Source organism: Cupressus sempervirens, chromosome 3 (genome assembly GCF_028749045.1).
Source record: "Cupressus sempervirens isolate cs-2001-9-10 chromosome 3, ASM2874904v1, whole genome shotgun sequence".
In the NCBI taxonomy this organism is placed as follows: domain Eukaryota; kingdom Viridiplantae; phylum Streptophyta; class Pinopsida; order Cupressales; family Cupressaceae; genus Cupressus; species Cupressus sempervirens.
The window spans coordinates 619393559-619408988 of NC_143120.1; positions in this window are offsets into that span (position 1 = coordinate 619393559).

Below are 15430 nucleotides of genomic sequence, written 5' to 3' on the forward strand. Positions count from 1 at the left end.
TTTCACTTATCTTATCTTTTAATAAATTTCTTTTATTTAATCTTATGCATAAGTCATGCGAACTAGAATCTTTTATTAAATAATTATATTTTCACTTTTTAAATTATTTTAGAAACTTAATTGATAAAATATTTATTAACTCAAATAATAATAATATTTAGCATTTATTTAAAAATGAACTCTAAATATATATTATTATTAAATTAACTAAATATTATCACATTCTAAATTTAGACTTAAAGCTTTTATCTCCAAATTTAATTTCTTTTTATTTAGTTAATTTCTCAATTAATTAAATGCCATTAAATATTAAAGTGTCATAATAATTCTCATTAAATTAAATCATTAATTTAATCTTTTAATTAGACTTAATAATTAGAAAATACCTCAAAGACTCATAAAACAACATATGAAAATCCATCATAGAAAAACATATACCAAATCAAACAAAAAGGTTATAATCACGAATTAATGTCATTCGACCCATTCGGAGGGTACTGACTCAGATACTTGTCCTAATTTTCAATTAGGACAAATGGCTTAAAGGTATGGGATTTGGACTTAAGAATTTATCTCCCCTCTCTTACCATTGAGATAATGCGATTGGGTAGGCTCATCCTAACAATTCAGGGAAGTCGATACCCGGTACCTGCAACCTGCATAAAATCCACACATGTACAGACACAATATTCTAAGCTAAACAGGAAATGGCGGGAAGTGGTGCATCATGTAGATCTCGACTAGCAGGTGACTATGACTCCCTTCCTTAACCACATTAGAAACGCCATCCATAAAGAAAATAAACATGCACACCCTACACATGCAAGTATGGGGTAAGTATTCATAAGAAAGAACATGTGATAATAAACCATCTAACTAATCATCATTGATAACTAAAAACATTGAATAATCATCATACATGCATGAAATATAGAGTACCAAGTAATCTCATCATATAATAAACTGAGCAAAAAACAACATCTGATAATCTCTAAAATAATAATACTAATCATCAAACATAAAATTGGCCTAAAAGAGTTTTGCAAAGATGACTGAAAAGCGACTTAGGGGTAGGCACTACATCCACCCCCCCTAGACTTAGGCTTACTCCTGGAAGCCTACAAGAACAAAAAATTTAAGGACTCACAATGCGGGTCTCATTGAACCCTTTCCACCTATATGAGGATATGGCTCTATTGAGAACACTGCAACAAAGTTAGAGCAATATGATTCTGGCTTAATAGTAAACCAAAAACCATATTGATCCAACGTTCATTTTAACAAATACTGATATAGATTCCCTAAAACATTCTAAACAAGGATCAACATCCCAAATTCATTGGAAAATATACAAGTTATGATGTATAGATAAAAGATGCATGCTTTGTAAACAACAAGTTTAGTTTTCAATTTTACCTATGTTTAGGTTTACATATAATTTCAGTTTTGCCTATATTTAGTTTTACGTATAATTTTCAGTTTTAAAGTCTAAGTGTTGAAGTATGAAAAATATACATCTAAAAGTTTAAGTTCTGTTTCAGTTCAACTAGTTCAAGTTTCAGTTTGAAAAAGATATACATAATAGTTTAATGGTTTCTTTCCAACTAGTTAGCACTAGTGGCGTTCCAATATACCCAGAGCTCCCAATGTAGAAACTCGAGCTCTGATACCATATGCAACGTCCCGCCAAGGAATCCAAAAGAATTAACCTAAAGTTTCACTAAGTTTACTAAACTTTTTTTTTTTTTTTTTTTTTAAAGTAAGAAAGTATAACATACACATCAAACACATAGTAGCAGAAGCAATAACATGTAATCATCAACAAACATACATCACAAGTTACATTCTTTAAGGATCCCAAGATGTTGAGTCACATTTAAATTTAATTAATTCTAAGTCTAACAACTACCACATACATATGAAAGAATAATCAAAAAGTCCAATGTCCATAATATACATTTGTTCCGAATGCCTCTTGGAAAATTAATTCGGAATTCTCAATCATCCATTGTACATGTCGCAGGGTATAAAAGGCTTAAAACAATATACATAAGTAGAATTATAAAATACAACATCCTCCTCGGATCCATGATACAAGTATAATAAAATAAATGAAACTAATAACATACATTCAATACATCTATCAATCATAAAGGTATAACATCATAAAACAAAACTAACTAAATGCGTGGTTCCTCCCAACCGTCAATAGCATCATTAGACCATCGTGGGACCTAGCCATCCCCAACGCGTAACATCCCAAGCCACCGAAGAGATCATCGGTACTATCATAATAGGGATGTCACACCTAAAACATGCTACAACATATGCATAAAGAAATCTAACATACTAGAATAAAGCATAAGTATACAACATCATCTAATCATGATAAACAAGTATACCAAGAAGCTCCAACCACGGTGACTACGGACAGATCTCAATGGTAAGAGTAAAAGCACTACCAGCCAATCATGTGGAACCTAAATGGTCCACTCCCACTGCATTGAAGAGATAGTCTCAAGTCTCATATAGGATATCAAATCACATAATCACAAATACTCTCTAAGTCTAGGAAATCCTAGAAGTATACTAACTCAAAGGTTCCAACACATAGATTGACATCTTGACCCAGAGGCACCACAAAGACACATGTAAGAAATCTACCATGTAAGCGGGAAAGTGTCATTGCAAAATTCATGTAGAAGTTACCTGAGCAATCCCTTAGGAATCTTGGGTCCCTAGTGATCCCTGCGGCCACTAGTATCCTCTCATATTGACAAGGCATACTACGGAATGCAAGGTCGTAACCAAGCGTTCTCTCTACCCCATCCTAGCCTGTACTAGCACTGAAGGCATGGGAGAGAACATACAATTATCTTATTAGGTTCATTTTAATCCCCATTTAGTGTAAATATTTTCACTTATTAAAACAACTTACAATGAGTTACCCTGGCAGCCACTTAGGGCCCCAACCCCCATTGTAAGCCACTTCCTGACACTACACATAGATAACCTACCCTAGGCTCATGAAATCACAAAACTCAAAATCACCTTAGCCCTATACAAGCGACCGGAAAGCATCACAAGTATAATCCACAATAATCACATTAGTTCTCTACGAGCATTTGGAAAGCATCAAATAATAATCATAATAATCACAACAGTTCTCTATCAGCAACTGAAGGAATCAATGATAAATCACAATATCGAATGGTTCTCCAACGAGCAACCAGAAAGTATCCCAATAATAAATCACAGTACTGATCGAAGACTCTAAAATGGTCAAGTCAAAACATGTCACACAATGACATCATCAAGAACAAATCATACACTTCAGTGCTCTCAAAGTGACTGGAAGGTAACTCAAGCATAACTGATCAAGACTCAAAAATGGTCAAGTGAAAACATGTCACACAATGACATCACCAAGAACAAATCATACACTTCAGTCCTCTCAAAGCGACTAGAAGGTAACTCAAGCATAACTGATCGAGACTCAAAAATGGTTAAGTCAGGTATCTCATAAACATACACCTCATCTTCACACAAGAATACTGGAAAGCAATAACAATCAGTAAATACATCTCATCATAGAGCATAGCATCACATTACCAAGGTCGGGTATAAAAGATCGAGACTGATATCAGCATGACATCACAAACACATAACCCCCGAGCCTCTGGTAACAACCTAAGACTGGTCAACACTACAAAAAACCCCCAAAACCCCACAACACAAACAACAGAATAGTCACATAGAAAAAAAAATCCTCTCACAGTCGAGTATGAATGATAATCTATTGTTAAGTTAATGTAAGGTCTAAGTTCTAGTTGATAGCAAGATTTCAATTTCGTTTCAATCCAATTTTTTTTTTTTTTTTTTTGAGCAGATAAGAATTTTAAGTAAATAAGTCTCAATGATCTCCTTTACGATTTAACCCATTCATATTTTAAATATTTTGTACAATTACCCCCATTCAATTTAAGTAAATTTCCCCAAGATAACCAATGAGTAATAATTTATTCAAAATTTTCAAATAAGATAATTCACCATTTATTAAGGTCATTCCTTTATTAATTAATCTTAGTTAAATAAAATTTTAACTAAATTAATTAATTCTTACATACCTAAAAGAACCATTTTAATATTATTTAATTATTTATTGATTAAATAATAATAATGAATATACTTATTAATTATTTAAAAATACTAAATTTTAGTAAAGTTTATTAGTAAAATTCATTACTTAAAAATTAACTAAATTTAAAATATAATTAAAAAATTATTAATGAATTAAATAATAATAACAAACACAATTTATAAAATTTAATATTAATTAAAAATAAATTTTAAACAAACTTAAATATATATATACCAAGCGCCTTATTTAATAAAAGGTCGCTGGTTTAATATGGTCGTGCGACTGTTATAAGCCTACCGGCACTTTGTACATGCGGTAGGTACTACTGCAAATAGTCTGCCACCCTTTAAATGTGTGCCCTGCATCGTAGGTACGTACAGCGATTGCAGGCCTGCGTGGAAGATGTCGCCATCAGCCAAAAAGGTGGATGGTAAGGATAAAATGGTAAGTAATTATTTATATATATATATATATATATATATATATATATATATATATATATATATATATATATATATATATATATATATATATATATATATATATATATATTTAAAAAAAAAATTTAAAAAAATTGATATTTATATTTAATTAAAACATTTAAACAATGCCTTCTCAAAATGTGTAAAAGCATATTATTATTATTATTTTTAATAATAATAATATTTTAAACAAATAAATATTTTTTTATATAATTTAAAATTTGATAAGAATTAATTATATCTCTTTCACTATATGAATTTAAATTTAAATTTTATTAAAAGAATTAATAAAATTAAATTCAAATTTCTCTTCTTCTTCTTTAATAACAATTGCAACCATAATCTAATAGGAAAGATTCTTTAACCATTTGAATTTCTAAATTAAAATTTTATTTTCTTAAATCTCAAACCCTTTTCGAATGGATTCTAATTCCTTCCATCTACAGAACAAGGGTTTCCAGTTGATTTACTTTTCTTTGATCTCTTTGCACATGCATATTAGGATTTTCCAAAAATTATAGGATTGAAGGATTGTTGCAACAATATACAAACACTCAGATTCACAGTCACGAAGAAGACATAATTATTTAAATAACATAATTTTCACTGGGTTCATAAAACTTAAGAGCCTACCTGAACCTGATGCTAACATGAAACCAACCGAGAATTGTGAGAAGATTCGCTTCCAAAATTTGTTCTCAAAATTTTGTCTCCAAAATCTGTCCCCAAATTCCTGTCCAAATTCCTCTCTTGAAATTCCTCCCCTCAAAATGAACCTTCCATTGATAATAAAGGGTTCTCTCTCCTTGGATCGGGGAACTAACTTACATTCACCCTAGGAGAACTCTGTGCTTACAACCCTTAACTCCGTATTAACTTTGTATTAATCTTTGTTTTATCTTTTAATGCATGTTAAATGAATTAATAAATAACTTTATTTAATTTTCCTCTTGACTTCTATTTTTAATCTTTATTAATTTTAATCCCATGCACACTTTATGAAATTAAAGTAACATTATTATTTTCTCTTATTTTATCTTTTAATAAATTTCTTTTATTTAATCTTATGCATAAGTCATGTGAACTAGAATGTTTTATTAAATAATTATATTTTCACTTTTTAAATTATTTTAGAAACTTAATTGATAAAATATTTATTGACTCAAATAATAATAATATTTAGCATTTATTTAAAAATGAACTCTAAATATATATTATTATTAAATTAACTAAATATTATCACGTTCTAAATTTAGACATAAACCTTTTATCTCCAAATTTAATTCCTTTTTATTTAATTAATTTCTCAATTAATTAAATATCATTAAATATTAAAGTGTCATAGTAATTCTCATTAAATTAAATCATTAATTTAATCTTTAATTAGACTTAATTATTAGAAAATACCTCAAAGACTCATAAAACAACATATGAAAATCCATCATAGAAAAACACATACCAAATCAAACAAAATGGTTATAATCACAAATTAATGTCATTCGACACATTCGGAGGGTACTGACTCAGATACTTGTCCTAATTTTCAATTAGGACAAATGGCTTAAAGGTATGGGATTTGGACTTAAGAATTTATCTCCCCTCTCTTACCATCGAGATAATGTGATTGGGTACGCTCATCCTGACAATTCAGGGAAGTCGATACCCGGTATCTGCAACTTGCATAAAATCCACGCATGTACAGACACAATATTCTAAGCTAAACAGGCAATGGCAGGAAGTGGTGCATCGTGTAGATCCCGACTAGCAGGTGACTACGACTCCCTTCCTTAACCACATCAAAAACGCCATCCATAAAGAAAATAAACTTGCACACCATACACATGCAAGTATGGGGTAAGTATTCATAAGAAAGCACATGTGATAATAAACCATCTAACTAATCATCATCGATAACTGAAAACATTGAATAATCATCATACATGCATGAAATATAAAGTACCAAGTAATCTCATCATATAATAAACTGAGCGTAAAACAACATCTGATAATCTCTAAAATAATAATACTAATCACCAAACATAAAATTGGCCTAAAAGAGTTTGCAAAGATGACTGAAAAGCGACTTAGGGGTAGGCACTACAGTATGATTGAGATATATTTTGGTTATTGAGAACCATTGGATACTTTTCATTATCAGTGATACTTCAGTTGCCAATAGAGAGCTGTTGTGTTCATGATTTTCTATGGATGTTTGCTCATGGAGATTTGATGCTTTTATGCATATTTGATGATTTTATGGATTATCTTTTGTAATTTTTAGATTTATGAGTCCATGAGCTTTAGGGTAGGATATCTGCATGTAGTGACGAGAAGTGGCTTGCAATGGGGGCCGGGGTCCTAAGAGGTTGCCAAGGTAACTCATTGTAAGTTGGATTAATAAGTGATAACATTCACACCTAATACTAACTGAATGAACCTAAAAAGATAAGTGTTTTGTTCTCGCCCATGCCTTGAGTGCTTGTACAGGCTAGGATGGAAGTAGTGAGACGCATGGTTGCGACCTTGCATTACATAGTATGCCTTGTCATTATGAGAGGATACTAGTGGCCGCATGAGATTAGTATGGACCTGTGGAGTTTAGCTAACTACCAGGGTAACTTGTACTTAATAAATGCGATGACACTTTTTCGATTGCATAGTAGGTTCCTACATGTCATTGTGTGCCTCTGGGAAGTGGATGTCAGTTTTGTGATTAGAACCTTTGAGTTAGTACACTTTTAGGATTCTTGGACTTTAGAGATTTATCCTATGAGATTTTGACAACTTGTTTGGGACTTGAGATTATCTCCTTAGCATGGTGGGAGTGGACCACTTAGGTACCATGCAGTCAGGTGGTAGTGTATTTTTCACTCTTATCATTTGAGACTCATTGAGACATCGTGGCTGATGCGTCCTTCGTGATGGTGGATATGTATCCTTTCATTGATGATTAGCATATGTTAGATGATGTTATCTTATGCTTATATTTGCATGTTAGATTACTTTCTACATATGATGTTGTATATGTTAGGAGTGACATTCCTACTATGTTAATACCGATGATCTCTTCAGATATTTGGGATGTTACGCATAGAGGGATGCCTAGGGCCCATGATGGTCTAATGATGTTATTAATGGTTGGGAGGAACCGTTCACTTAGTTTATTTTTTTTGAACTTTGTGATGGATGTATATGTCTTCTATGATGATGTATCATGTGATTATCTCTACTTTGATGTATCATGGATTGGAATAGGATGGTGTACCTTATTCTACATATGTATATTCTTTGAGCTTGTCATACCTTGTGACATGTACAGAGGATGATTGAGCATTTGGAAATGTAACGTTTAAACATTGGACTTTTCATTATTATTTCATGTGGATGTTGTACTAGATGGATTCTTGTATGTAATTCAACATTAAGGGATCTTTAAAAAATGTAATCTGTTATGTATGTTATGTTTACTTTCAGATGGACATTGCTATTGCTTTCGTTATTGTGAATAAGTTATGTATGGTATTTACTTTCATGTAAAAAAAAAAAATGTTACCAAACTTAGTGAAACTCTAAGTTAATTCTTTGGATCCCTTGGCAGGGCGTTACAACCATAGAGTTGACCATGAATTAGAAAACTAATCTATTGTTGCATGTAATAATCATGAGACAACAATTTCGAAACCCATGACAAAGGTGGTTATTATTTGTATAAATGTCTGGACGTTGACACACATCCTTGGGGTGTTAAGAAACATTTCCAAAGAGTGGTGTGGCTAAGATATTGAAGGTTGAGAGGTAGCCACCATATTCAACAAGGAAACCCACATTATCACAAGGGTGGCTTTAGTAAAACAACATGGAATTTGGGTTATTTTAGCTTGAAGAGCAGATTATTAATTATATTTATTATTGCTAGGATCTCAATGTAAGAAAGTAAATAACCTATTAATTAGTCATATTGAGGTTCACTTATCATATAAATTATTTTATCTAACTATATTACTACCAATGAAAGAACATCCAACAATGTGTACATTCAACAATGCATAACTTGAATATCTTTGAAGTGAGTGGATAGTGGCATGATAGAGGCTTCACACATTGCACTTAGTTGGATTTTGTAGGCATATTTCTAGACATGGAAGGAAAATTTAAACTAGAAAGATTATTGTGCAATTATTAACAAGCCAACCAATTCTAAATAACATAATATCATTTTGATGAAACCCTTACCAAATACACATTTTTAAAAAAAATTACTTATCAATTTTATGAAACCCTTGCCAAATACGTTATGCGATAAGAAAAGTTGTAGATTTCTACCACTTAGTGATGGCAACTTGAAACCTGTCAAATGTCTACAATGGAAACTTGAAATGTATAAAACAACTACATAAGGGCAACTCAAACTTGTCAAACATTTGCAATGGAAACTCAATCGACCTACAAAACTTATGAGAAATGCAAACGTAAACAACAAAGGCACCTAAGGGAACTCAAAATTTAATAAACAATACTTTAAGGGGATTGATCAATGGAAAATGGTTGCTTCTTTCCTCAAATGGCTCGCATGCATGTAGAGCTCATCAAACCAACTCCTCCTGTGAAAAAGAAAATGTTATGCCATTTTCTTTATTTTTTGTTATTAAACCTGATTTTGTCAAAATTTTGACCAAATTAGGCAAAAAGAAGATTTCATAGGCCAACTTGGCCTTTAATTGAAAATCTAAGTAAAAAAATTAGTGAAAATGTACTACTGTCACAAGGGCATGATAATGAGATGTAAAGATCACAAGGGCATGAAAATGAAATACAATGATCACAAGGGTACAACAATGGGATGCAAAGATCACAAGGGCATGGCAATGATATCCACAATCCACAAGATGTCTCTCTGTATATACATACACACATAGACACACACATATGTGTGTGTATGTATGTATGTATATATACACATATACATATGTATATACATACATACATATATACATGTACACATACATACATATACATATATATACATACATACATACATACATCTGCATATGCAATTTTTTCACCTTGGAAAATTATATTTGGTCCTACTAGCTAGGAACAACTAATTATTATTTTTATTGTACCTAATTTGATGATAATTCTATATGAATTTGTAATCAACTCAATTAATCAACAACTAGACCAAATTAACTAGAATATGACTTGTTTTTTCTAAAAATATCTGCTATGATATTTTTTTCTAAGATTCCTTGCAAACTCTACCCACTTTTCCTGGTCTACATTATTTTTGTGCAGAATCTTGAGCTAAGTCACTTAGCATGAGTGGATTGAGTTTTATTGTTTAATTATTTGGATTTTGGAATATGTATGTAGTTGGATCAATTTTTCTATTTTTTCTAATATGTAATAAGAACCTTAAAAAAGATATCTTTATATATGTAAAGACTACAACTTGTGCAATTTTTCATTTATTGCATCTGCATTTTCTTTGCCATTTCTTATACAAGTGTTTCAAGGTTGGGAATTTTCTTCATGTGTGGCATTCAAGTGATGCATATGGGTAAAAGTAAAAAGCTATGTCACCTTTCAGGCTGACTTATCAGAATGACTTAATTTGAGAATTTTGATCTGAAAATCAATTTTTTAAAGATATTATCTAGATAAATTCATTCTAGCTAAGTTATATAGCGTCTCATACTTTTCCAGTTGGAAATGTCTATTAAATGCATGTTTTATACTAGCTTGCATTTGACTACAAAAGAAATAAAATTATTTTAGAAAATTGGTGTTTCAATAACTCTTACCATTTTTTATGATATTTTTTGAATAACATATAAATACTATTTTATAGAGCTTAGAGTCAAGAATATTCTCATATAGAGTTTATAGCGTTTTAATTAGATATAGTATATTGTAATTAAAAATTTCTACAAGAACATATTTTAACACTAAAAAAGATGTCAATTTTGATCTGAAAGAGAAAAATATTAAATCATATCCAAAAATATAAAAACCATATTATGTTCTAGAGGAGAGAGTCCTCTTATAGATTTTTTTTTTTCTCTTGGTTAGAATAGATTTATTTTGAAAAATGTGGTGGGAAATGAAAACTATTGAAATTAGTTGAGTTTAAATTTCAGTCATTATAAAAGAGAAAATATAGGTCTAAAGCCAATTTTTATTTTTTATTGTTCTAGATATATATGTTATCTAAAACATAGTCTGAAGTCAAAGGGAAACAATTTTATTTTTCATATAGTTTTCTGGTGGGAACTAGACCCCTAATTTTAAGTAGCTAAAAAATTAAAAAATACATATACTCTTATTCCAAATAGTTATTAAAAATTATAATACTAAACTTTATCCATTTCTACACATTTCTTTAGTTTACTTCATTTTCAAATTCAAAATAATAATACCAATTTTATGTTATTGAAGTTGAATAGGTATACTTTTTTTAGCCTTTTCCTTTACAAAAGGGTGACATAGGTTTGTGCTTTTACCCATATGCATATGCAATTTTATCACCTTAGAAAACTGTATTTGATCTTGCTAGTTGGGAACAACTGATTATTCATTTTATGATAGTTAATCTGATGATAGTTCTACAAGAATTTTTAATCAACCCAACTAATCAAAAACTAGACCAATTTAACAAGGTTATGGCTTAGGTATGTGCTATTCTCATCTATATATGGTTGAAATGTTAGAGGCAACAATTTTTTTCAAAATGGTAGTAGGTTTTGTATCATTGTCTTTGTTCAAGTCCCAATCTTAATAAAGTAACAAAGGGATTTTTAGGGTGGAAAGGACTGTATAATAAAGAGGAAACTAGAAAACATGAATGTTGAAATGCTGAAATGAAAACTATTGAGGATCAAAAACCTATGCCAAATTTACAACACAATGTAAAGCTAATTTTAGATATAAACAAAAAAATGAAAATATGGCATGTATCATTCCCCATTTGTTTTGATTGTGGAGAGCTACACACAAAAGAGGTTGGAGAGCTCTGACTAAAGGTGGAGAGCTCTAACATTATTGTGCCCTTGTCATTGGTGCATTTTTCTGCAATGATCTTTGCATTTCATTATTGTACCTTGGTGGAGATTAGTGGAGATCTATGATTTCATTGTTGTGCCCTTATGATCACTACATTTAATTTTCATGCCCTTGTGATCTCTACATTTTTTTGCCATGCCCTTGTGACCTTCATGCCCTTGCTCTACGATTTCATTGTTATGTTGTGCTCTTGTAATCTCTGTGCCCTTTGTACTACAAAATTTTGGGTCAAATTATGATGGCAATTTGTGATGATGGTGTAATTCATGGTATATTCAGACCCAACTGTAGAAGTGCTCTATGATTTTCTTCAAGGGGAGAAGATGTACCTATGTAAATGTTATTTTCTTTTCCTTCTAAACATTTATCTCTTTATATTTCCCCCATAAAGTGATTAGACAAGATTCTCTTTATGTATATGTATGTGTATGTATACATACATACAAACACATATGTGTGTGTCTATGTATGTATGTATATGTAGAGAAGCTTCTCTATATGTGTGTGTGTGTGTGTCTATGTATATATATATATATATATATATATATATATATATATATAGAGAGAGAGAGAGAGAGAGAGAGAGAGATCTATTTATATAGATACATACATGGACACACATATGTGTATATGTATGTATATACACACATATATACATATATAGAGATCACAAGTGCATGAAAATAGGATGCAAAGATACATACATACATACATATATACATAAATATATACATACATACATCTTTAAATGCAATTTTATCACCTTGGAAGACTATATTTGATCTTTACTCAATCACTAAGATATAATATAATCTATAAGTGCATATTTATGCATACTTAGTTTGGTATGAATAGTTTCGATTGAATTTTTCCGAGGAGAGTGAGTCTACTCATGATGATAATGGCTCAATGTATTGGGTCTTTAGAGGATAAAAACTTACAAAAGACTATATGTTGTTTATGGATATGGGATGATTTTTTTGTGATGCCATTATAACCTCCTCCATATTGAATTTCTATATCATCAAATTGGTAGATACAAATCATTGGACTTGGTCTTCTAAAATTGTATGGGCTACTTTGAATTGTCAAACTTGAACTATTGAATTGTATAGTCAGATTGATGAAGGAACACTTTGAATCACTAGTTTTATGTTTAGATCCTTTGGCCTTTGAAATGTGAACTTTGATTTTGATTTGTGGTCCATGCACTATTATGAACCAAAATACACCTAAATGTTTTTGGAGACATCTGAAAGCATTTTCACAAATTGATATGAACCATTTAATCTAAATTATAGTCTTCAAATCTAAATTATAGTCTTTTAATCCAAGCTAAGAGCCTTTTGAACATTGAAACCACTAAACTACCTAGGAAACTGAACTTATCAAAAATATGAACCTCCTTTAACTAATGGAAACATTTTGAAATAGGTTTAATGAGGTTCAAAACCCAAGAGGGACTAAGATATCAACTTCAAACAAGGGTTGCATACTATTGTATGGTAGGAGGAAGATGGTTGTGTGAATGGCTGATATGGAAAGTTGTAGAAAATTAGGGTGTCATTTGCAATTGGTTTCATTAATTTGATAAGGGAATCAACTTTTAAAGTGAGATGATCAAAATTGGCATGTTTGTCCTTATGAAAGATGTCTCTATTTTAGAATATAAAATTACCTCAAATGAAAAGCGAAAAATTATTAAATGTATGAAAAATGAGAAAAAAATTCACCTATAATATTTTTGAAGTACAAAAATATAATAAAAATATAATTTGGTGGGAAAAGCCATGAGCTATGTAGCTCTACACTATGGGTATTCCACTATCCAATAGTGGAAACTCTTCACATTAAATATGAAGATCTTGAAATTATAAAAGATAACTATTAGAAGATCTATATTTGTGTTTTAGTGATAACAAATATGTATGGAGAAGACATGTTGAGGATGACATGGCTAAGCTCACATGTCATAATATTGCATTTATGGAAAGTTGTTCAAGCTACAAGGTAGAAGATTTGTGTTATCACTAAGTGTAACATGTTCTTAATGTGGTCCTATAATAACAAATTGAGAAGGACTAACAACCAACTTAAGGAATTTTTTTACGAACTTGGTATAAAGGAAGGATATTTTCCTTTATCATGGTATGGATATATGTGAATTTTAAATGCTCTAAAAGTAGCAGAGAGTGCAAAAAAAAAATTTGAGTATAGCAGTGCAAAAGTGAAGGAAACTTCATTGCCGAGGTTTTGCTAAGTGATATGAGGTTTGGTATTTGGATCCAAGGTTTGTGACCTAGTCTACAAGGTCTAACATTGATTGGTTTGATTGACAAGACAAAAGAAAGATCAAGAAAAGAAGAAAATAACAGTAAACTATTTGTTTGAGCAGTGAGCTCTTCTTGTAGTTGAAATTGCATGTTTAGGCAGTGGGCTCTTCTTGCATACATTGTACCACAACTCCTAATAGGGTTGGAATCTCCTAATAAGGACTCATTCTACTAAATTTTGTAATAGACTCTTAATAGTGTATGTCCTCTAATAAGGAATATCTATATTAGTACATCATCTTGTGGGCATCATTCCCACTAGGGTTTTCTGTCTGATCATGGGTTTCCCTAGTCAACGTATTTGGTGTAATTATCTATGTGCATCTTGTATGGTTACTATTTAATTTGAATGGTTAAATATGATAAATTTTTTAATTCTTAGATAACTAATTCACTCCCCCCCCAAGTTATCTTGGTGGATTACTATTTCTAATAGTCAACACTACCTCTGCACCTAAACCTGTGACATAGTGCAAGGTAGGAGTATCCCCAAAGGAGATGTTCTAGCCCCTAGCTATATGAATGCATAGTAGAAACACAAAAACAAGAAATAATAATGCAAGATCTTATACCAAATTACAATACTTGATTTATAAATAGATAACTGATTACATGCAATATGCCTGGCTGTAAGGCCTTCTAGGTTAGGGACAAATACAAATAGAAAATTAAAAAATTAGTTCTACAAGATCCAAAAAGATCCAACTTACAACCATTCTTAGCTAGTCTAGATACACAACTAGATAAGAACACCAAGAAGAATCCACACTTGTACTCGCAGGTCCACCAAGAGATTCTCTAGTTCCTAAGCTACAACTCTAGCTTGGTTCCAAATTCACATCTATTCTTCCTCTCTCAACTCAATAATGACTAAAAGACTATCCAATATCCTTGCTTATACCAATTTAAGACACAAGTTTTCCTAGAACACAAATTAAATATAGATACATAAATTAAATGCCACAAGTTGAAATGTAACAACAATTAAATGTCCAAAAATTGATATCCAAGTAAAATCACAATATCTCCTAGCTTTGATTGATTTAGAACTTTTTCTTTGATCCACAGGTACAAATATAGGTCCTCTACAACCCCTTTAATTTTCAAATGCTGATTTCTCAAGGAAAAGTGCTCATCCATCCTGAAAGTCACCAACAACAACTTGTCACATAGTCTTCCAAAAATTGATGCTTTAGAAGAATTGTCATATCTTCAAAAATATAAAGATCTAGAACTTTCACACTTGATCATAGATATTAATCTAGGCCCTCTTCAAACTTTAAAGTTTGTAACTTCTCATTCATTAAGTAAAATTAGTTACGTGCTCTACAAGAAGCACCCAAAAACTAGAAAAATGCAGTTCTAGCAGCCAGGTTCAAACAGTTGCAAACTTCAACTCAATCCATCCAATA